Below are 23,657 nucleotides of genomic sequence, written 5' to 3'. Positions count from 1 at the left end.
AGCCTTCAATTTTAGGTATTTTCTTCTATTGTTCCCTTCTTTCCTTCCTTTATTTACTTATTTGCTTGTTTGCTTGTTTTTTTATAGTAAGACAAAACATCTTTCTCAATCTGGATCTTGTTGTTTTGTCTAGACAAGCTGGTCAGTGAGCTATGGGGATCCCTGCCTCCTTTCCACAATAAGAGTTATAGACATGAAATTTATATGGATCCTAGGAATCTCAACTTGGTTTGCCATCTTACAGAGACACTTACTGACAAAACCATCTCCTTGGCTTCCCAGAAAGTTTTATGTCTACTTGATCTCTATGGTTAAGGACCACTCTTTCTCTCTCTTCCCAACTGTTTCCTCTCTCCTATTTGTTTTATACCTTAAAATGATGCAGCAAGAAGTCCCTCAGTGATGCTTACACATGGGCAGGTGAGGAAAGCAGCACATGTGCCTCAAGAGAAGAGCTGTCAGTGTGGTCAAGACATGCTGTTGGTCAAATCCCATTCTCTACCAATTCTTGTTTTTTTTTATAATTTTATTTTATTTTTACTTTTTAAAAAAAGAAAACAAACTATTTTTCCATTATACATACCAATCCAAGTTCATACTTACTCCCCTCCTCCTGTTCCTTCCACTTACACCCCACCCCACTCCCATCCACTCTACAGAGAGGAAAAGGTACATTGTTTGGGGAAGGTCCAAGACCATCTCTAATATATCTAGGCTGAGCAAGGTATCCATTCAAAAAGAATAGGTTCCCAAAAAAGCCAGTAAAAGCAGTAGAGATAAATTTTGGTGCCACTGCCAGTTGGCCCTCAGTCTGCCCCAGCCATGCAACTGTCAACCACATTGAGAGAGAATAGTGTGGACCTGTGTTTGTTCCTTCCCTGTAAGGCTGGATTTGGTGAGATCCCATTAACTCGGTACCCAAGACTACACCATTCAGTGGGTTTACCTATCAGGGTCTGGACCTCTTTGCTCATATTCTCACTCCTCCCACTCTTCAGTCCAGTGCTCTCATGCAGCTCTCTGCCTCTTTTTCCATCAGTTGCTGGATGAAGTTTCTATGGTGATATTTAAGATACTCATCAGTTTGATTACAGAGCAAGGCCGGTTCCATTCTCTCCTCTTTTGCTTAGGGTCTCAGTTGGGGTTGTCCTTGTGGAGTGCTAGGAATTTCTGTAGGGCCAGGTTTTTGCTAGTTTCATAATGGTTTCTTCAATCAAGGTATCACTTTTCTTGTTCTCATCTACATCTTGACTATCCCATTCTCTCAAGTTCACCTTCCCTTCCCCTTCTCTCTTCCTCTTCCCTTTCTACCTTCCCTCCTCCCCACCATGCTCCCAATTTTTTCAGGCAATCTTGTCTATTTTGACTTTTTTAGGTAGATCTATATATGTTTTTCTTAGGGTTAACCTTGTTATTTAGCTTCTCTAGGATCTAATGCAAAAATGTGCCACATTTTCTTTATCCATTCTTTGGTTGAAAGGCATCAAGGTTGATTCCAGGTTCTGGCTACTGCAAATAATGTTTTTATTAACATAAATGAACATATGTCTCTCTAATGTGATTGAGCATCTTCTGGGTATATGCCCAAGAGTCATATTGCTGGATCCTGAAGAAGGTTGACTCCCAATTTTCTGAGAAATAGCCATACTGGTTTCCAGGTTGTGCAAGTTTGCATTCCCACCATCAACAGATGAGTGTTTCTCTTACTACACATCCTTTCCAGCATGAGCTATCATTGGTGTTTTTGATCTTAGCCATTTTGACAGGTGTAAAATGGTATCTTAGAGTTGTTTTGATTTACATTTCTCTGACAGCTAAGGATGTTGAACATTTCCTTAAGTGTCTTTTGGCCATTTGAGATTCTTCTGTTGAGAATTCTGTTTAGTTCTGTATAACCATTTTTTAATTGAGTTATTTAGAATTCAATGTCTGATTTCTTGAGTTCTTTATATAGTTTGAAGATCAGTCCTTTTTCTGATGTGAGGTTGATAAAAATCTTTTCCCATACAGTAGGCTGCCCTTTTGTCTTATTGACTGTGTCCTTTTCTTTACAGAAGCTTCTCAGCTTCAGGAGGTCCCCTTTATTTACTGTTGCTCTCAGTGTCTGTGCTACTGGTCTTATATTTAGGAAGTGATCTCCTGTGTCCATGCATTAAAGACTAATTCCCACTTTCTCTTCTATCAGGTTTGATGTGGTCAGATTTATATTGAGGTTTTTAATCCATTTGGACTTGAGTTTTGTGCACAGGGATATATATGGATCTTTTTTCATTTATCTACATGTTGACATCCAGCTATGTCAGCACCATTTTTTGAAGATGTTTTCTTTTTCCCATTGTACAATTTTAGCTTCTTTGTCAAAAATCAGGATGCACATGTGTATGGATTAATATCTGGGTCTTCGATTTGATTCCATTGGTCAACCTCTCAGTTTTTATGCCAATACCAAGCTGTTTTCATTGCTGTTACTCTATAATAGAGCTTGATGTCAGGGATAGTGACACCTCCAGAAGTTCCTTTATTGTACAGGATTGTTCTGGCTATTCTGGGTTTTTGTTTTTCCATATGAAGTTGATTGTTGTTCTTTCAAGGCCTGTGAATAATTGTGTTGGGATTTTAATGGAGATTGCATTGAATTTATAGATGGCTTTTGGTAAGATTGCCATTTTTATTATGTTGATTCTTCCTACCCAAGAACATGGGAGATCTTTCCATTTTCTGGTATCTTCTTCAATTTCTTTCTTCAAAGACTCAAAGTTCTTGCCGAATATGTCTTTCACTTCTTTGGTTAGTGTTACCCCAAGATATTTTATGTTATTTGTGGCTATTGTAAAAGGGGATGTTTCTATGTTTTCTTTCTCAGCTTCTTTACCATTTGTGTATAGGAAGGTTACTGATTTTTTTTTTTTAGTTGATCTTGTATTCTGCCACACCACTGAAGGAGTTCTCTAGTAGAGTTTTTATGGTCACTTATATATACTATCATATTATCAGCAAATAACAAAAGTTTGACTTCTTCCTTTCCAGTTTGAGTCCCCTTCATCTCCTTTTATTGTTTTATTGCTATAGCCAGAACTTTAAGAACTATTGAATTGATATGGAAAGAGTGGAAAGCCTTGTCATGTTCCTGATATTAATGGAATTGCTTTGAGTTTCTCTCCATTCAATTTGATGTTGGCTATCAACTTGCTATATATTGCCTTTATTATGTTTAAATATGTTCCTTGTATCTCTGAACTCTCCAAGACCTTTATCATGTAGGTACTTAGTGCTATGAACTTTATTTCCTCTTAGCACTGTTTTCATAGTGTTGCGTAGGTTTGGGTACATTATACCTTCATTTTCATTGAATTCTAGGAAGACTTCAATTTTGCCCTTCCACATGAAGTTGAGTACTGTTCTTTTAAGTTCTGTGAAGAATATTGCTGAAATTTTGCCTGGCATTGAATCGAATCTGTAGGTTGCTTTTGATAAAATTGCCATTTTTACTATGTTAATTCTACCCACCCAAGAATATGTGAGATCTTTCCATTTTCTGGTGTCTTCTTCAATTTCTCTCTTCAAAGATTTAAAGTTCTTATCATATAGGACTTCCACTTGTTTGCTTAGAGTTACTCTGAGATGTTTTATTCTATTTGTATTTATGGCGAAGGGTGATGTTTCTCTGATTTCTTTCTCAGACCATTTATCATCTGTGTAAAGAAGTCTCAGATTCCAACCTCCTTCCTCTGCAGTCACTCCCTTGTACCCGTTCCAGGCGTTTGCTGCCTAAGGTCTTTCCTGCATTTCTTTAAGGGAGTTTTTCATTTCCTCTTTAAAGATCTCCATCATCTTCATAAAGTTATGCTTAAAATCATTTTCCACTGCTTCTTCTGTGTTAGGATGATCAAGTCTTCCTGTTACATGACCACTGGGTTCTGGTGTTACCATGATGCTTTTTAGGTTGGTGGATGAATCCTTACATTGGTTCCTACCCATCTTTTCCTTCTATTGATGCCAGCAGTATTTTTGCATCTTGGTTTATTCTTTTTCTGTGGCTGTCTGTGTCTTTGGGAACTATTCTTGATCTGCTCTGTACTTTCAATGTATATGACACAGTGGGATCTCTCTTAGCCTCTTCTTTTGGTCTGCTCTCCTGGTTAGCTCTCTTTTTTTGCTCTGTGCAGTCACAGCTTGTGCTTTAGAGTCCTCTCTTGGTCCTCTCTGTATTGTAACAAGGTGTGTTTCAGAGTTACACTAAGATTTCAAGAGGATAGGCAAGTTTGGGTGGTGCAGGCTGGGGCTTGTAGCTTACAGGGTGGGGCTTGTAGCTTACAGGGTTCTGTGAATGGTGGTGATCTCTACCATTTATCCTTAAGGATTTTGGTGAGTTTCTTCATTCTTCTAAAATGTTTTTTCTTTGTAATATAAATTGACTTCACATAGCTATTTGTAAGAAAGAATGTTTTATAAAGCATTTAACACCAAGAATGGAGTGCAATTAAGAGTTAATCTGCTCAATTATCCCATAAAACTAAGAAAGCATGTCAGAACAACATTTAAGGTGGTAAGTTTTATTCTGACACCCAGTTTCAAAGGTCCTACCAATAGTCAGCTGACCAGGTTGTCCTTGGCTCTGGTGAGACAGAATGTGATGGTAAGAAGCCTAAAGTAGAACAAAACCTGCCAGCTCATGACAGGTAGGAGGCACAGAGTGTATTTGTAGTAGTGCACTTTCTCCTTTTGCCGTTTGACTTCTTCTGAGCTCTGAGCCTATGGGATGATGCCACTCACATTCAAGGCATAGCCTTCTCACATAGTTAATTTTCTCTGGAAATATCCTTATAGAAATATCCAGAAATATGTTTTATTGCTCTGCTACACACTTCTCAATTCTATCAAGTCAACAATCAATGTTAAGCATTATAACTCTACTTCTTGTCCACTTGTCATTCAAGCCTAACTCCTTCAACTGTAACATGCCACCCCCAGCTCTCAAAGTCCCCATATTCATATTGTAATGAAAAACACATCCTGCCCATGTTCAAGAGCCTTAAAAAATCTCAAAAGTTCCAGGAATTCTGAAAATGTCCATAGTTTAATATCTTCTCTAAGACACATGCTAAAATCTTAAGTGTGAATCCGTGTAAGATTCAAAAGAAATTAGTTACTTTCAGCATGCAGTGAGATGGCATAAATATGTGTGCCCCAAGGCAGAAATAGGTTCATGGCAAGGATAATTGAGACCTAAGTGAGAATGAAGCCCAACGTGGCACACACTCAATTCTATAGCTCTATGTCCAGCATCCAGAAGACACATTTGTATAATATAAGTTCCCAAGGACTTGAGCCACCTCCAACTTATATGCCTTTCTATTTGCTAGCCATATAGTCTCATTTGTACCGGTTTCTCTAGTTGCTTATGAGAGTTAGTGTGTTGTTTGTTCTTGATACAATCAAGATTGTTGGCTGTTTAATACAAATGGTCAGCCCTGACATCACACATGTACAGGTGATATCATACAAACTGATCAATTGAGCAGGTTGTATTTATCTATTCAAGAATGTGTGTGTGTGTAACAATAATTAAAGAAAAGGAGTCTATGAATTAGAGAGAAAGAAATGGGATGCATGGAAGTGTTGTAAGGAAGAAAGGGAAGAGAGTAAAAATGCAATTATAATTTCAAAAAATAAGAAACATGAAAATATTTTTCATCAGGTTGACATCATTAATCTTTATGATCATCACTATTAGGCAAAAGGAAAGCACTCACAACAGACACATGATTGAACACTACCTCTGAATCTGTACTTTCAAGTTCACTTTAAAAGATGTTTTAAATTATAATGTTTAGAAAAATTTAAATTCTCACTTTTGAGTATTGTATGTACTTTTGATATTCCAGGATCAACAAAAGCTGAACAGTGTCATTGCTCTAGCTCAGAACAGGAAGGGTAGCCACTACATCTCTAAAATGCTCTGGTTTTCTGTTTGTCCAAATGAAAAGCATACCAGGATTTGTCATCTAGCAAAAGAATTCTACCAGATATCAGCCAAGCATTCAAAGCTTTGTACTCGTCAATTCACAAAATGAATTTAATGCGTATTTAACAACACAAGTTACGACACTTCAAATTGGCCCAGGCATCAAAAACTATAAACGTACCATGCAATTTTCTTGCATATTTAAATGTTTCTTTACTTTTCTCTTGCTTGAAAGGAAAATGAATGCCAAAAAATTACTGAAATGGGAAAATTTTAAAGCATACAACATTAAAAAATTTGCAATAATGGTGCCATAATCTTACAATAAATGCTATAGTAACATTAACCATAATTTCAAAATAAAAATGATTTTATATCATTACAGAGTGAGATTTTAATTTTTTTAATCAATATAAATTAAAAATGTCTTATCTTTTAAGGTGAATTTGATTTATATGCTATTTGACCTCATGGGTCTCAAATAGATGAACAAAAACAATCTTTGTTCTAGCATTTAATTGATTTTTTCACACTTTTTCTTTAAGTACAATTGATAATATTTTATCTCCTAGCTAAAACAGTTAACCTGTAAAAGAAGTCTCAAAGCCCAGAATTGCTTAATAGTCTTTCCAAAGAGCTGGTAGAGAGCATTCCTTCACTTCCCAATCTGTAAATGTTCAGAGCACTTAAGAAAATTGTATGTGGAAAAAAATATAGCACGGCTGCCACAGAAGTTAAGTTTCTGGAAGAACTTTAGCTTCTACACAAGTGAAACCAAATTAATTGTGAATGGATTAAAATGTGAAATCATAATGGGCTTTACCCACTGTAGGTGATGAAGAGTACTGAGCTGGCCTTTGTTAAAAACAAATTTTCGTGCAGAATGTACAATAAAGCTAACTATGAGTGTATAGTTATATGCTGGGAGAAGCAAAAGATGATAAACTTTTAAATGATGTGTTGATTGATTCATGGATAAGCTGAAAAATATTGGCATACATTCAGGAAAATGAAATGATGTGAACTCTTTTGAGTGATTAATAAATTGATGCAGGGTAGTTATAAATAAATATCACCCCAAATCACCCTGCATTGTCTCAATTATGAAGTAAAATAGATGATATAGGAAAAGTGTATATTGGAGAAAACAGCTAAATTAAGTGTATGCAAAAGTCTTGGTGTTGCCTCTTTATTGCCTATGACATATCTAGGACACTGATATGTTACTGAAGACTTTTAATAAACTTCATTGTTATAAGTCAGGTTTATGATAGATTGAAAACCAACAACTGAGTTATTTCTGGTTTTTCTTCAGGTACAATACTAATGGAGAATAAGATAAATTAATTATTTTAAGTTGAGGTCAAAGAGCAATAGCTCTTTTTCTATACTAGGTTGAGAAACAAAAGATGATTGAATACCCAAAACAATTTTTCTATTCATTTACCCACCTAGCTATTTGTTTTGAATTACAAACTTTAACCACAATACCCCAAATATCCTCAGGTGTGACATGTAACAATATTTAAAGCATTAGACCCTAATCACTAGGAACTCAGTCAGAACTTCACCTACACAATCACAGTCAGACAGGCTGAAGACTGACAGGTATCTGGAGAACTCAAGGTGTAGAGATAGACCAGTAAAGCCTTCAATATAATGCCATTCTTTTGCTTAACACCATTCAAAGAATTTAATTAGCTCTACAATGAAGCTCAAGCTTTTGTCATGGCTCATAACCTCTCCTGATTAGCCCTCTGCATGGATTAGACTCTCACATGTCTTTGAAAGCCTCAGTCCATTCCAATTCCTGAGTCCTGAATGTCTTCCCCTATATTGCTCATCATGTAAAAAAAAATACACCAGTAGTTCCATTTATGATTTCAGTGTCTCAAATCAAGAGTACATGCATGCATACCAGCAAACCAAATGTGGAACTGAGTCCCTCCCCTTTGTGAGTACTCTGGATCCATGTTGCTACAATCTTCATGTATAGGCAACACCATAGGCTTTTTTTGTTTTATTTTCTTTCATTTTGTTTTTTATCACTGGTTGATTCTGCCTTAAGTGCCTTGAAAAGAGAAATCTAATTGTGTGTTATAAAAGTATGAACCATCCCGTCCTATCCTTCAGAATACCCCAGTTAACACCTTTTACTTATAAGAGTGGAAGATAGATATAGGTCATTCTGCTCATGAAAATAATACAGAGATTCAAATAAGAACATGGTATCCTGGATCCTGTAAATTACAATTAGTCTTTTCCTTCTTGATTAGACTTTTATTTATTGAATATGTGTGTGTACTCATGTGTACATGTCCCAGCTCATTTGTAGATAACAGAGGACTTGAAAGAACTTGAAAGCATCCATTTTCTCTACCATATAGGTACTGTGTTGCCTGAGATTTCTGTCCTATCCAGTCCCACAGCCATTCAGCCCCAAAAAGCAAAGAGTTCTACAGTAATTATAAACAGGCTTCTTGTTAACTCTTACAGCCTACAATAACCTATATTTTTTTGTCTGTGTATTCCACATGGCTTGGTACCTTTTAACAGTGAGGCATACTCATCTTGCTTCCTCTGCATCTGGGTTAGAATTGCAGACTAAGATTTTCCTCTTCCCAGAATTCTCCTGTTCTCTTTGCTCCATCTATACTTCCTGCCTGGCTACTGGCCAATTAGCATTTTATTAAAGCAATACAACTGACAAATCTTTACAGGGTACAAGATCATTGACCCACAGCATTACTCCTTTTTTTTAAAAAAAAAAAAAACAAGAACTTTGAATCTAATCTCCTTTGTTTAGCTTTCCTCCTGACCATTATCCATAACAACTTGTAACCAACACTGTAAACAAAGACAAATATCTATAATCCATTACTTTCAGGGATGATGCAGGTGTAGTTTTTCAGGCTACTTCCTGCTGATTGAGGGTGCTGATAATCTTACAAGGATCTAAAGAAAATTTTGAATTATGGTCAAGACCTGACTGGAATATTCTTAGAGGCTTAATCATCTCAGCCAGCAGTCTTGAGGCTGTCCTAAATGTAGAACTCAGACATCTGATCCATCTGCTCCTATCAAAGATTTCTCAGGGGGTCTTCCTTGAGCAAACCTGATTTTTCTGAGCCCAGAATAAACCCACAGCCTCTTGTTTCCTGTGGAAACAAAAGAAAAATCTCTTTTCCAAAGTAACATACATTTTGACTTAAGTTTTGAAGTCAAGGCATTTTCAAAATATATATGTTAGATTAATCCAGCAGCATTTATAATCAAATGTCTTTTAGCAATTGTTGCTCCTTCCTCAGCATTCAAACAATTCAAAGACAACACAGCAACAAGTATCCAGACTCTCTGTGTATTTTCTATCATTGCATGGATTTATTTTATGCTCTATTTCTTTTCTTTTTCTTTTTAATTTTTGGTTTTTGAGACAGGATTTCTCTGTGTATCTTTAATTTTGTTGCCTGAGATTTTGCCCCACCCAGTCTCACAGCTATTCAGCCCCAAAGAAACACATAGAGTTCTACATTAATAATAAACTGTTTGGCATATTAACTCAGGCTTCTTATTAATTCTTACATTAACCCAAAATTCTTGTCTGTATTAGTCACATGGCTTAGTACCTTTTATTGGTAAGGCAGTCTCCTCTTGCTTCCTCTGCATCTGGGTCATGACTACAAGCTGAGACTTTTCTCAGAATTCTCCTGTTCTCATTGCCCATCTATACTTCCTGCCTGGTGGTCCCACCTATACTTCCTGCCTGGATATTTGCCAATCAGCATTTTATTAAAGCAATACAACTGACAAATCTTTACAGGGTACAAGATCATTGTCCTACAGCAGTGCTGGGGCTCATACTCAAATAGTGAAGGTTGGCAAGTATTTTTACACTCTGTGCCATGTAAAATTATTATCCCCTTCCCCTCATGTTTTTTTCATTTCTCGCTTTTGCATTGAGAATGTCCAAACCTATGGAGGTAATTTGATTTTTCTCAAACTTAGGAAGATCCTAGACATATCCCCAGATGCTATATGATAAAAAGAGAGTTTGGGCACTTCTTTAATACTCAGACCAGTTCTCCTGCCTCTCCACTGTTCGGGAAGGGAGGAAATTCAGTAACCTGCACAGTCAGATTACCACTCTTTAAAACAAAGCACAAGCTTGTTGAAAATTGCCTCCTCATGCAGGCCTGGATGAAAAACAGCAAGTTTGGGAGTCTACAGACAACATGCGCAAAATCAAGTCATTAAGTCTCAGAGATAGATTTGCTCTAGATGAACTATTCTTAATATCTCTTTTGTGTTGAATAAATGCACAGGAATGTTATTAATTGAATGGGCTCATGGTTTCTAAAAACAAAAGTAGGGGGTGGGAATCGTCAGAAATAAATGTGGCCCAGAGCTAAATTAAGACATCCTCTCAGTATTCTGGGCAGAGCATTTTTTTCTGAACAGCTGGTTTCTGTTAATAGGCACATCCTTCCTGCAGAGCATCATGCTTGCTGTGTAACGGCCCCAGAGCACATAATCACAGGGCACACTCCTGTTGCTTTACAAGGATATTTTTTCCTTTCAGAGTTGTCCTTTTGGGAGATGCACCATCTATCCTGCACTCTAGTTACAGGCCTTCCTTTAATTACAGCGCCTCATATTTATGGTGAAGTGAAGAAGACAAAGCTAAAGATGTGCATTTGCCTATTTAAAATATATGCACTCGCAAATCTTGAAAATGTGAAAAGTTCCTTGAGCTGCCGAAGAAACATATTTCATATCACAGAAGCATCTCTTTGTGCACAATTAGGAGATTCAAAAAGCAGGTGATAGCCAAGGTATAATCAGGATCAGAGGAGCTCCAAAATGCACTAGAACAGCATGCACATCTGAGCACCTCTGCATGGCTTTACTGATCAAGAAGGAGTCTTAGGGAAATTTTAGTTTATTCTTCACTTAATATGATACTTCCGTCTTTAATTTTGTCATAGAAAAGCAATCACTGTACTCGATGATGCACCAAGGAAACCTCGTTCAGTGCATTTCAAACTACGAACAGGTCCAACATTCCTCTATTTCCCCAAAGAAAGATGATGCTCAAATTCTAACTCCGTGCACAATATATGATTTCTTGGAAAATAAATGCAATATTACTTTTGACACATATGAAGATAAAGTTCACTTAAATGGAATGGAAATGTGAAACTTCATTTATTAAGAAGAAAAATGTGCCATGTGTAATATCAGTCTACAATGCTAACAATTGTAAGGTGGTTGCCGAAGAATCAGAAGCTCAAGGCTAGATGCTGCTACATCTGTTCTTACTAACCTAAGCTGTATAAAAACCTTATTACACACAAAAGTCATAAATGGTATGTCTCCATCAATTTCCTCCCTTCAGTATTTAATGAACACTGCCAAAAACAAGTCAAAGAGAGTCAGAAGGTATGGCAGACAACAAGGGAACAAAGCCTAAACATAACAGGACTAACACATATGAACTCACAGAGCCTGAAGGGCCTGCATTAGGATGTACTAGATGGGGTATTAGAGCTAAAAGGAGAAATGAACACATACCCCCATCCCTAACCCAGAAGCTATCTCCAAATGGAAACCTCTTGCAAATGAAAACTCCTATTAAGGGCAGCTGCATGGCCAACTTTAGATGAACAACAGGAAACAAGCTCAATGGCATCTTCAGAGGTTTCTTGTCTCATAATATCATTTTATGGACTTTTTTCATTTTAAAAATGATCTTTTTATATTTTATTTTTACTCTTTTTTGTACTTTTTATATATATTTTTTTACCTCCACAAATTTTTTGAATATACATGACGACTACCGATTTTGCATTTTCATGGGGTTACTGAGTATGCATTTGATTGGTTCTCTGTGTCTTGAGGTTTTCCTTCGGTTCTCTTCTTTATGTTTGTTTGGTCATATTCAGATGTGTTTTTTGTTTTGTTTTGCTTTATCTTCTTAGTTTTTATATTACTATTACCCCTTAGAGGCCTGTCGTCTCAATTTTTTTCTTTCATTGAAAATAGATGCTTTTCTTATACAATATAGTCTGATTATAATTTGGGATTTGGTTTGCAAGTATTCTTTTGATTACTTTTGCATCTATGTCATCTGTGTTCATACAGGAAATTGGTCTGTAATTCTCTTTGTTGAGTCTTTAAGTGGTTTGATATCAAAGTAAGTGTGGCAACATAAAATTAACTGGGCAATAATCTTTCTATTTCTATATTGTGTTATAATTTGAGGAGTATTATGTGTTAACTCTCCTTTGAAACTCCAAACTCTAGTATATTCAAACTGTCTGGTTCTGGACTTTATTTTCTTGGTTGGAAGAGTTTTAACTACTGCTTCTAGTTCACTATAGGTTATTTAAATAATTCATCTATTTAAATTGTTTATCTTATCTTAATTTGACTTTGATAATTGGTACCTATCAAAAAATTATACATTTCTTTTAAAATTTCCAATTTGGTAAAGTACAGATTTTTAAAGTATGTCCTTATGATTCTCTATATTAACTTATTATCTATTGTTATGTCCTCCTTTTAATTTTTGATTTTCCTAATTTGGATATTCTTTCTGTGTCTTTTAGTTCATTTGGATAAGGATATGTCTATCTTCTTGATTTTCTCAACAAATCAACTCTTTGTATTCACTGAGTATTTGTATTGTCGCCTTTGTTTCCATTTCATTGATTTCAGCCCTTGGTTTAATTATTTCTTGCCATCCACTCCTCTCGGATGTAATTATTCTTTTTGTTTTAGAGCAATGGTTCTCAACCTATGGATCATGACTCCTTCAGCAAACCTCTATTTCCAAAAGTATTTACAATACAATTCTTAACAGTATCATATTACAGTTATGAAGTAGCAATGAAATTAATTTTATGATTGGGGATCACTACAACATGGCAACTGTATTAAAGGTTGTGTCATTAGGACAGTCGCGATCCAGTGTCCTAGAGCTTTCAGGTGCGCTGTGAAGTTGCTGCTGTGAGATGGCTCCATCTTTTCTGCATAATTTGTAGTAGTTTAAATGTAGTTGGCCCCATAATCTCACAGAGAGTGACACTATTAAGAGGTGTGGTTTTGTTGAAGTGGGCATGCCCTTTTTGGAGGAAGTGTGTCACTGTGGGGGTGCCATTTGAGGACTCCTATTCTCAGGATACCACCCAGTGTAAAATCACCATGCTCCCCATCATGATGATAATGAACTGAACCTCTGAAAACTATAAGCGAGCTACGTCAATTAAATGCTTTAATGTATAAAAATTGCCATGGTCATGGTGTCTCTTCACAGCAATAGAAACCCGAACCCTACTTTCCTTTTGGCCCTGCTTTCATTGTTTCCCATAAGTTTAGGAATGCTGTGAATTAATTTTCATTGAATTCTAGAAAATTGTTTATTTCTTTATTTCTGTCTTGACCTGTTTTTCATTCAGTGGAGAGTTATTCAGTTTCCATGACTTTGTAAGCTTTCTGTCATTTCTGTTATTACTGATATCCAGCTTTAATCTGGAATAGTCTGATAGGATGCAGGGAGTTATTTCAATTTTCTTGATTCTATTGAGACTTGTTTTGCGTCCAAGCATATGATGAATTTTGGAGAAAGTTCCATGAGGTGCAGAGGAGACGATATGTTATTTCATTTGTGTTTGGGTGAAATGTTCTGCTTAGTATTTGTCTGAATGATTGTTTATTGGTGAAAGTCAGATACTGCAGTCTCCCACTATCATTGTGTGGAGATCAATGTGTGATTTAAGCTCTAGAAATGTTTCATTTACAGATTTGGTGGCCCTTGTGTTTGAGGCATAGATATTTTGAATTTAAATGTCTTGTTGGTGGAGTCTTCCTTTGATGAGTGTACAATGTTCTTCCCTATCTTTCATGATTTGTTTTAGCCTAAAGCCTACTTTGCTATTAATAGCTACACTAGATAGTTTCTTAGGTCTATTTACTTGGAATAATTTTTTTATCCCTTTAACCTGGAGTAATATCTATTCTTGATTTTGAGGTATGTTTCTTAGATGCATCAGAAATATGGGTGCTATTTTTTTTTGTCCAATCTGGTATTCTGTGTCTTTTTGTTGGGGAATTGAGACCACGGATATGGAGAGATATCAATGAACAAAGATTGCTGATTACTGTTATATTTTGGGGGATGGTGGTATTTTTTTGTGCTGTGGCTGCTGGTTATAGTGGCGGTGTGTATGTTTCCTTTCTTTTAGTTTTGCTTCTGTGAGATTATTTTCTTTGTTTCCATGGATATAGTTTACCTTTTTATAATAGAGATTTCCTTCTAGCACCTTCTGTATGGCTGGATTTGTAGATAGGTATTGTTTAAATTTGGTCGTAGGATATCTTATCTTTGTCTATGTTAATTGAAAGTTTTGCTGGTTATAGAAATCTGGGCTGACATCTGTAGTCTTTTAGAGTCTCCAGAACATCTGTCTAGCCCTTCCTAGCTTTATTTTTCCTTTTTTAATTGATTTTTATTGAGCTCTACACCTTTCTCTAATCCCCTCCTTTTCTCTCCCCTATTCCCTTCAACCCTCACCCAAGATCCCCATGCTCCCAATTTACTCAGGAGATCTTGTGTTTTCCTACTTCCCATGTAGATTAGATCAATGTAAGTCTTTCCTAGTGTTCTCACTGTTATCTAAGTTCTCTGGGATTGTGGTTTGTAGCCTGGTTTTCTTTGCTTTATGTTTAAAAACCACCTATGAGTGAGTACATATAATAATTGTCTTTCTGTGTCTGGGTTACCTCACTCAAAATAATTTTTCTAGCTCCATCCATTTTCCTGCAAAATTCAAGATGTCATTATTTATTTTCTGCTGTGTAGTACTCCAAATTCTCCATTGAGAAGTGAGAGGTAATTCCTATAGCTCTGCTTTTATGTAATACTTTGTCTTTTTTCCTTGCAGCTTTTAATATCCTTTCTTTGTTCCTTATGTTTAGTGTTTTAATTATTATGTGGTGAGGGTTTTTTTTTCCTGGCATAATGTATTTGCTATTCTGTATGCTTCTTGAACCTTTACAGGTATTTCCTTCTTTAGATTAAGAAAATTTTCTTCTGATTTTGTTAAAGACATTTTCTGGGTCCTTTGAATTGGGTTTCGTCTTCCCCTGAGCCTATTATTACTACATTTGGTCTTTCCATATTGTCTCTGGATATCCCATAGGCTTTCTGTATGTTTTGTGTCAGGAGATTTTTGGTTCTAACATGTTCTTTGACTGATGAATCCCTTTCCCCTACTGTATCTTTAACACCTGATATTCTCTCTTCCATCTCTTGGATTCTTATGGTAAAGTTTGCCTCCATAGTTTCTGTTAGAATTCTTAATTATTTTTTTCCAGAATTGGTTCAGTTTATCTTTTCTTTTTTGATTCTATTTACATTTTTATGTCTATGTTTTTTTTAACTGTTTGTATTTTCTTAGATGTTTTTAAAAGAAGTTTGTCTTTCCTCAATTTTTTGTTCATATTTTCTTGGGTTTCTTAAGGTATATGTTCATTTCAATTTTACGGACCTCTACGATCTTGGTATAAGTGATGTAAGGTCTTTTTCTTGTGCTTCAGGTCAGGCTGTGTTAGGATAGCTGAACGCTAGTGGAAACATATTGTCCTGCCTATTATTGATTGTGTTTTTATAATGTCATTTAAGCTTCTAGGTTTGGGATAATTATATGTGTAGGTTCTGTTTTCTGTATTTGTCTTAGTTATGTGGTGTTTTGTTCCTTTGTTTCTGTTTCCTCTCTGGATTTTCTGAAGCCGTAAAGGCTGCCTGTTGCCTATTAACCTTGCCTTTTCAGTTGGTGTATTCACAGGGTAAACTTCCTGATGTCGGAGGCTGAGATACTGTGATCAGTTGGAAGATTGAAAGAAAAGGTCTTTGTGCACCACTGGGGATGTGGTCAGAGGAAAGGTAGACACACCAGATTTCATGCTACAGAGCTGGGACTGAGACTAGGAGGATTGGATCTCATAAGTAGTAAAAGAGGTATGGTTTGCCTTCAGCATACTTGATGCTGTGGGAAGAGGAGGCCTACAGGGGATGTCTACTAGAGGTGGGGTCTGGGACAAAGCAGCAAAGTGTGGGAGGAAGTTTAGAAGGGGAAGATCTGTGGGATACACATGAGATGAAAGCAGAGGTGAGGGACAGAAAGGCTGTGAAACATGTTCTGTTTCAGACCTAGAGGAACAGAGAGAAAGAGAGAGAGAGGGAGAGAGAGAGAGAGAGAGAGAGAGAGAGAGAGAGAGAGAGAGAGAGAAGGTCTATGGGCAGCCTTCCTGATTTTCTGGCAGGTGTGGCCTGTGACTAAGCAGAAAATGCCTCCTGGGGGTTGACAGCTGGAATACAGCAATGAGTGAGGCAAGCGAGATTAGGAGGGGGTTGTATATAGACAGGAGGTGAAAAAAAGTTGCAACTGGAGGTCTATTACAGTACTAGGGATGAGAGTGGGGTTAGATTTAGGGAAATATAGAGAAATATAGGTCTGCTGTATGCTTGTTGTATAATGAGAGACAGAAAGGGGGTAGAACTGGATGGGAGGAGAGGCAGAGAGATATCTGTAATCAGGATATATTATGTAAAAAACATCTATTTTCAATATAAAAACAAATAAAATAATTTTAAAACTCAAAAAAATGTAATCATAATCACTTGTTCAATCCTGAATGCTTGCAGACATTAGAAAACAGTGTAAATGATCTTGGGGAGAATTAGTACATCAGAAGAACATATGTATTGGTACAATTGGTGCAGCCTCATTGGAAAAAAGCTTTACTGTCTGCCCATTCTGAAGAAGACAGTTGTGCAGTGAATCAGTTCTGCAGTCCCAAGTATAGGACAGGTGATCTGCCAGTCAGAGCCTATTATGTGGTATGTATCTACAACCACAACTCCTGTAGTCTTTCTGACTGTACTGCAAAATCATCACATTGTTGTTGATATGTTTATTTTAGAAGGAACCAGATCAGCATGTTTTTGTCAAGGGAGTTCTAGGAAATTTGCTTACACATTTTGTTTAAAATAAGCCCATTAAAGCACTGTTGTCTGTTGTTCATTTTATTCTTTTGCTCTTTGGGGGGCCTGCTCCTTTGCTCCCCTGCTCCCAAATAAGTACACAGAGTCTTATTCTTACTTATAAATGTCAAGCCTTAGCTTGGCTTGTTTCTAGCCAGCTTTTCTTAATTTAAACTATCCAGGCTATCTTTTGCCTCTGGGCTTTTATCTTTCTCCATTCTAATTACATTTCTTTACTTCTAACTCCATGATTTGCTGTGTAGCTAGGTGACTGGGACTTGGAGTTCTCCTCTCCTTCTCATCTTCTTCGTCCTCAATCTTCGTTTCACATATTTCTCCTCCTATTTATTCTCTCTGACTGGCAGCCCCGCCTAGCCTTTCTCCTGCCTTGCTATTGGCCATTCAGCTCTTCATTAAACCAATCAGGTGTTTTAGACAGGTAAAGTAACACAGTTTTGCTGAGTTAAACAAATGCAACATAAAAGAATGCAATACATCTTTGCATCATTAAAGAAAAACCCCACAGCATAAACAAATGTAAAGCATCTTGAACTAATATTCTACATCAGGCATAGTGGTACACATCAGGAGTCCCGATCCTCACAGAGAGGTCAAGCCAGGAAGATCTCAGGTCCTAGGACAGTCTATGCTCCATGAGAAGTTCAGGACTATCTAGTCATGTACTATTATTTTGTCTCAAAAATAAAAAATAAGAAAAACATTGTTGTTTGTTACTATGTTATTCCTTACTAAATAATCTATTGCACTATGTTTGGGATGACCTAAATACCTTCATTATAAGATCACAAACTTGTGAATTTGCAATTATCATACTCAAAGAACTAGCTTGGCCTCATAACTCATCTTCATAGAATCTCCTTTGTATCAGTGAATTGGGAAACAGAGATAGAAATGTTGGAGAAAGAGAAATTGTATTGTGGATAAAAGTACATGCTGCACAAACCACAAGGACCTGAGTTCAAATCCCCCGAATCCTTGTAAAAATCAGGCTGCATAGCACAAACATCTATAATACCAGCAATCTTTTTTTTCTTTTGCTTCTGTGTTTTTTTTTTATCAAAAATTTCCACCTCCTCCCATTTCGCTCCCCCTCCCCCCACTTCCCCTTCCCCCCTCACTCTCCAGTCCTAAGGGAAGTCAGGGTGCCCTGCCCTGATGAAGACAGAAAAATCTCCACAACCTACAGACTTGCTAGCCTGGCATTTACAGCAGAGAAAAAGGAGTCTCTGCCTCAAACTAAGGAGGAAGGCATGCACATACCCTCAGTCACATATAACAATATATGCATGTACATATACATGTACACACACACACACACACACACACACACACACTGAATCAAATTTTATTAAAAGAAGCATTTATAAGGCATTTTAAAAATGGACTTAAAATGTCTTATCTTCTCATCTATTGTATTTCAAGTTTGAAGACAATACATTTAGTGCATATAACACAAAATATGCCAAGTAAGAAAATGCCGACATACACGAGAAGGCAAAAATGAATTAAACACTTGACCTTTCTATTAAAATGTTAAAGATATTCATAATACTAATAATATAGAAAGATACTCTTTAAAATCAGAAATAAATAAAATACATAACACCCAAGAACAGTAGAAAAAGTTAATTGCTTCAACACAAGTAGACTATAAATTCTCATTCTTCTGAAATTTATTTAGAAGAAAAATTATAGTGTTAAAAATATTCAGCCACATAAAGATGAACTATTTTCTTCTTCAATTTATGGACCTATTTCTTAAATAAAATGTTAATCTCAAATGACATTATTGATAAATTCAACCAAATATTTAAAGAATAAGCAGTTGGCATTTTGAAAGAGATACTAAAAATATTTATGAACCTCTCAGCAAAACTTTAAAGAAAGCAAAGTATAACAATAATTGGGCATTTGGGGCTTGAGGTACAAAACTATTTAGCATGCATGGGATGCTGAGTTCAATCCATAGCACTACAGTTTTTTTAATGATTTATTAAAATTTGGGGGTATAAATAGCTCTACAATACCACAAACATTCAAAGATATAACTAAAGAGTGTGCAGAAAGTCTGAAAATTTGGATGAAATGGGACAGTTTCTAAAGGATGTGATTCAAAAAAAAATGTCTAAGGCAAAAGTGGACGCAGAATCTGAACTTTTCAATATATATTGAAAATCTTAAATCCATGATTATAAAATTTTCTTATGAAAACTCTAAGCCAAAATGGTTTCAGCAATAAATTATAACTTTTAGGACTTGCCAGAAGAAAGATGATACTTCTCAATTTATGAAAGATTGACACAATCTGAACACCAAAATTGGGGTAGACAGAAACAGGAATAATATGCAAAGTACCCCTAAACAATCCCAAAAACGCAAAAGTAATATTCCTGAATCGTTGTATGCATACATGCTTCTAAAATATTCTACCAGGAAACTCCAACAGCTGTTAAACACTTTCAGGGAAGTAACAGGATACAAAATTAATATATAAAAATTAGTAACCTTCCTATAGACAAAGGTCAAGCCAACCCTGAAAAAATTCAGGGAAGCAATTCCGTTCACAATATAACCCCAACGCATAAATGTCTTGGGATAACTCTAATCAAGCAAATAAAAGACTTACATAATAAAAATTTTAAGACACTGAAAAAAGAAATTGAAGAAGATAGCAAAAGATAGAAGAAAATCTCCAATGTTCAATGATTGGTAGAATTAACATAGTAAAAATAGTCATTCTATAAAAAGCAATGTAGAGATTCAATACAATCACCATCAAAATTACAACACAGTTGTTCACAGAACAATTTTCAGCTTCATATGGAAATACACACAGAAAAAAAATCAAACCAAAACAGGATAGTCAAACATATTATTGTAGATATCACTATTCCTGATTTCAATCTATAATACAGAGCTATAGCAATTAAAAAAAACATGATATTGGTACAAAAACAGACGCATTGGTCAATGGAATAGAACTGAAGAATCAGACACAAATACATACAACTATGGACACCTAATTTTTGATAAATAAGCCAGAAAAAGACATCATCTTCAACAAACGGTATAGAAGCTAACTCTATTCGTGAAATAACCAGGCTAGATAAAAGGATAAACAATTATATTTTTATTTATTGTAAGGGGGCACTCACACCACAAGAACGGAAAGTCCAGGCTCTGCTCATTCATGGTGAAACCACACAGAGAGGGCACCTGGTGCCTGCACACGTTTTCTCTCTGCGTCCCAGAAAGCCACGTCTCATCCTTTGCGGGAGGTCCTCCCACTCCTCCAGCCTATCGCCGTTGAGATACCAGCCCCTTGGGGCGTGGTCTCTCTCCCTTTAAAAAAGCGGCCACTTCCCTCTCCTGTCTCTCTTCACTTCCTGCTCCGCCGGTGACTTGACTTCCTTCCTGGTTACGCAGAGGGCTGACAGTGATCTGTAAGTTTTTTCCCCTTTAAATAAATACCACCCTATTAATCATAATTCCAAACTGGTGTGGCATTGTTTGTGACTTACGCCTTCATTTGGCGCCCAACGTTTGGTTTTAGAACCTCTCCCGGCTCGCAGCCACGAGTTCGGCTTGGCGGCCGGAAGTTAGGCTTGGCGGCCGGATGTTCGGCTTGGCGGCCGCAAGTTCGGCTTGGCGGGCGCTTGTTCAGCTTGGCGGGAGCCCTTGCTTCCTCAGCCGCTGCCTGTGGATTTAAACTCCACAGGCCCGCGTAGTCTCTGCCCGCCTGGTTTGCTCTTTTCTGAGTCGTTTTTAAATCTCCCTTGCAAGCACAGCTCTTAAGTGGCGCGAACCAGAGCACGCGGTTGCTGAAAGCTGCAACCCCTCAAGGTGACTCTGTCACGTGGAGGCATAAGCGGCTTCCAGGTTGCTCTTCTCTACCCCTGGATTCTGGTTTCTGGTTCCATCTCTGGAATTGATTTAATTACATTTACTTTGTTGAGCAACTTACATTTTCCAGTTTTTAACAAATACTAGGCGGACTCTGAAACAGGACCATGTTTTCGTCGAGACTTGGCAACAGCGCCACCTGCTGGATAATAGGTAATATGGCAGTTCCCGTTTCCAACGCGAATTTTACTGTTCTGGTTACCAATACAATGGGTTATATCATGCAAGGTTTATATGACTATGGGGATAACTTAATTTACTGGTTATTAGGTTTCAGTATTCTTTTGCATATTCTATCATTTAGGAAGATCATGGCACTCCTAAGAACCATACAATCTTTACTAGAAACTCATGCAGGTCAGGAGATTAAGGATTCAAAAGAGACAATAATAAAAAGACTTGAAATGATTGAAGAAATGATTGGAGCTGGTGAACAGAGTAATAAGGCACAAGGACAGGATACAATGCCAACACCAGCTATTAGAACTGGCTTACCAAAGGTTTTAGCAGCATACCCTATACTTAATTCTGACAAAGCGTCAACTTCTAAAGGCTCAAAGGGAGTCAGAGAAGCTAGATGGACGCCAATAGCAATGAATGATCTAAAAGAAATTAAGCAAGCTATTGTTAATTTTGGCTTGCACTCTGCATACGTAAAGGAAATGATAAGGACTTGGGCTTCTAATGCTAGAGCTACCCCCCATGATTTCCATCAGTTAGTGTCTGCAGTTTTAGATAATGGACCTTCCTTGATGTTTGGAATTTATTTCAGAGAAGAATCCAAACATATGGAACAGCAAGGAAGAGCAAAAGGTATTGAGGTTTCCCAAGATCAAATTCTTGGTGCAGGAGAATATGCTGATCCACAGGTCCAAGCTCTTTATGATGATGAAGTACTGTGTCTATGTCACCAAGCAGCTTTAAATGCTTGGAATAGGATACAAGATCCAGCAAAAAGGGTTGAATCATATACCAGAATTAGGCAGGGACAGAGAGAACCCTTTATTGACTTTTTGCAAAGATTAATTAAGGCTCTGGACATAGGGGTAACAGACCCAGAAGCTAGACGAATACTTCTTGAATCTCTAGCTTTTGAGAATGCAAACATAGAATGCAAAAAGATAATTGGGCCTTTAAAGTCTAGATCAGCACCTATGGATGAATGGATTCAGCATACGATGAATGTTGAGACGTTTAGCTATAACGATGAATCTTGGGTAGGAGAAGCGATTTCCACAGCAATGAGGAGACATCAAACTGCCAGGTGTTTTAATTGTGGTAAATTAGGACATCTGAAAAGGGATTGCAGACACAGAATTTCTAGGAATATTATCTCCTCTGGGAATGACAAAGATAGGAGACCTAGGCCTTCAGGTATATGTAGGAGATGCGGTAAAGGCCGACATTGGTCCAATGAATGCAGGTCAACAACAGACAAACAAGGCAACCCGATACCGTCGGGAAACTCCTTGAGGGGCCTCTCGCAGGCCCCCAAGCCAACAGTGGCCCAGTCATTCCCAGTCACAGTGGAGAACGTGCCTCACCAAGAAAATTAAAAGCTCCAATTTCTGCTGTAAAAAGTAATACTGGTCTAAATGATGAATTATGTGTGGAGGATGAGTCAAAAAACCCAGTAGGACAGAGTAAACGTATATTTTGGCAGACTTCTATTAATGATCAAAGACCAAAGCTAAGAGTCTGTATAAATGGCACTTTTATTGAAGGCTTATTAGACACAGGTGCGGATGTAAGTATCATTACCCCAGAATCTTGGCATCCGAATTGGCCTCTTCAAGAGGTAGATGTTCAGTTCCTAGGAATTGGAACCCTATCTCGTGTAAAACAAAGCACAAGATGGGTTGAATGCATAGGGCCCGAAGGGCAAATAGGAAGACTAAGGCCATATATAGCCAATATTGCCATAAATTTGTGGGGCCGTGACCTGCTACAGCAATGGAATACCCAGATTAACATTCCTGTATTTCCAGGAATTCATAATTCGGGGAAGGATATGATGAGGTATTATGGAAAAAGGTCACTAGCCATTCAGGCTGTACAAGAACATACAGCAAATACCAAACCTTTAGAGGTACCAACAGCCCTACCTTTAAAATGGCTAACTGAGAAGCCAATATGGATCAAACAGTGGCCTCTAGCTGAAGATAAACTACAGGCATTGGAACAGCTGGTGCAGGAGCAACTAGATGCTCACCACATTGAAGAATCAACCAGCCCTTGGAATTCTCCTGTGTTTGTTGTAAAAAAGAAATCTGGTAAATGGAGAATGGTGACAGATCTAAGAGCTGTCAACAAAGTAATTCAACCTATGGGCTCACTACAATCTGGAATTCCTTTGCCTTCTCTGTTACCAAAAGGATGGCCTCTTATAGTTATTGATTTGAAAGATTGTTTTTTCACTATACCGTTACAAGAAAAGGATAGAGAAAAATTTGCCTTCACAGTGCCTACTTATAATAATTCTCAGCCCAATAGGAGATATCAATGGACTGTCCTCCCACAGGGTATGCTCAATAGTCCTACACTGTGCCAATATTTTGTAAGTAAGCCATTGGAAATAATTCGTAAACAATTCCCCAAGTCCATTATTTATCATTACATGGATGACATCTTGTTATCTGATTCAAATAAAGATACTTTAGAAAGGATGTTTGAAGAAGTAAAGAAAGTCTTGCCTAGGTGGGGATTACAAATTGCCCCTGAAAA

Source organism: Microtus pennsylvanicus, chromosome 19 (assembly GCF_037038515.1).
Source record: "Microtus pennsylvanicus isolate mMicPen1 chromosome 19, mMicPen1.hap1, whole genome shotgun sequence".
Lineage (NCBI taxonomy): Eukaryota > Metazoa > Chordata > Mammalia > Rodentia > Cricetidae > Microtus > Microtus pennsylvanicus.
This window is presented reverse-complemented; position numbering follows the sequence as displayed.